Genomic DNA, 2,016 nt, shown 5'->3' with positions numbered 1-2,016 from the left:
CGATGCTCTACCAATTGAGCTACCGCGGCGCTGTTTCCCCATCCACTTTCTTGGGTATTTATGTGTCCTAGTAGAACCCTGGGAGTGTTAGCCAGCGCCATCACTCACATACCTTGGCGGCTGACGTGGAACGTCTTTCTTGCCGCAGGCGTCACGAGAACGTGATCTTTTTGGGTGAAGGCAACTGGTCAATAAACCCACACATGCTACCTGAAGGCATCAATGTTGCCGGATTCGAGACCCTCGTTATGTAATAAACGAGAAGAGAGGGGGTTAACCGAGGGTCCCGATTTTTATTAGTCATATCATGAGAAGCCAACAAACACTGACACCAAGGACAACATAGGGGAAATTACTTGTGTTTAATAAATGAAATAAGGAAACCATAAATTAATGGAAGTTAAAGTGGATGAAAAAACAACTTGCCGCAGGTGGGAACCGAACCCACAACCTTCTCGCGTCACGCAGGCGTCACGTTCTCGTGACGCCTGCGGCAAGAAAGACGTTCCACGTCAGCCGCCAAGGTATGTGAGTGATGGCGCTGGCTAACACTCCCAGGGTTCTACTAGGACACATAAATACCCAAGAAAGTGGATGGGGAAACAGCGCCGCGGTAGCTCAATTGGTAGAGCATCGCACGCGAAATGCGAAGGTTGTGGGTTCGGTTCCCACCTGCGGCAAGTTGTTTTTTCATCCACTTTAATTTCCATTAATTTATGGTTTCCTTATTTCATTTATTAAACACAAGTAATTTCCCCTATGTTGTCCTTGGTGTCAGTGTTTGTTCGCTTCTCATGATATGACTAATAAAAATCGGGACCCTCGGTTAACCCCCTCTCTTCTCGTTTATAATGGGGAGATGTGTTTTGCGACGTGTTTTTTTTACAGCATGGAGCTTAATTATCACTTGTCTTTCTAATGAAGGTCTCCGTCTGGGTAAACAAAAAATATCTTTCTGAATATTGGCTTGTGCAAAATACACGCCTGGGATACAAAGGAAGGACGCGTTAGCTGTAATCATTTCTCTTAAAAATGTGAAGCATAAAACAAAGCACGATACTCAGCCTGCCAAATGAGGCTAGGAAAAAGAAAACGAGATAGCTCTAACCGCCAAATGAACAGGCTAGCAGAAAACTTAGATACCAGAGACCTTACTGGTGCCCCACAATGTCTGATCTATGACTATGGTTTTCTGATGCAGAACACAATGTCACGGTTTCGACTGTCACTCGCGGTGGCCGTACTTCAATGCGGGTGAAATACAACGTTCGTGTTCCCGTATATATGGGCGGATTAAAAATTCCCCGCTCAATGAAGTTATTCCGAAGCCAGCGTACATCATAACCCAGCGTGCAGTTTTGGTACGTCAAATCGTCGTCGTCGTCCTCATCATCGCCACCAGCCTGTTTACCTCGACTGCAAGACGAAAGTCTCTCCCATCGATCTCCAATTATCCCTTTCTTGCGCCGGCTGACCCCTTCTAATGCCTGCAAACTACTTAATTTCAGCACTCCGCCTAATCTTCTGTGGTCTTTTATTGCACTTGCCTTCTCTTGGCCCACATTATGTTACTCCTACAGAGCCCTAATATATCCTGCGCATTACAAGGCCTCCTCTGCTCTTAAGGGTAACTAGGACATTGGCTAGGCCCGTTTGACCTCTAATCGATACCGCTGTTTTTCTGTCCCTTAAAGAAGCCCTGACACACTTTTTTGTCGAAGTCAAAGGACACCTTTAAGGTTACGCCCAACATTTTTGTAGTATCGCTCGTTTCGCTGACCCTAACGTCCAAGTTTCACTCCCATAGTTTAGCATCTGTAAATTGCAGTGATTGTAAACTTATCTTTTTCAGAAGGGCGAAAAGCTGGCGGCCGTGACTTAGCCACGCCTGCTATGTGCTCTTCAACCCATTTTTATTATCGTGTCAATTGATGTCTTATGTGAGTAATTGATCGAGAGAAACCTGCTCTTGTAGATTGTAGAGGCTGACTGGCAATAACAAATTGTTTTCTTGCC

At 45.4% G+C, this 2,016-nt stretch overlaps 1 non-coding gene across 1 annotated transcript; it reads left to right on the top strand.

Moving 5' to 3' along the window:
• Positions 1 to 607: 607 nt before the first annotated feature.
• TRNAS-CGA (transfer RNA serine (anticodon CGA)) lies at positions 608 to 680 on the top strand. The gene has a single exon. It is a non-coding gene; the product is annotated as a tRNA-Ser (tRNA).
• The last annotated feature ends 1,336 nt before the right edge of the window (positions 681 to 2,016 follow it).

The sequence above is a fragment of the Dermacentor andersoni genome, chromosome 5 (assembly GCF_023375885.2).
Source record: "Dermacentor andersoni chromosome 5, qqDerAnde1_hic_scaffold, whole genome shotgun sequence".
In the NCBI taxonomy this organism is placed as follows: domain Eukaryota; kingdom Metazoa; phylum Arthropoda; class Arachnida; order Ixodida; family Ixodidae; genus Dermacentor; species Dermacentor andersoni.
The sequence above is the reverse complement of the archived record's forward strand: the minus strand, read 5'-3'. Positions and strand labels throughout refer to the sequence as shown.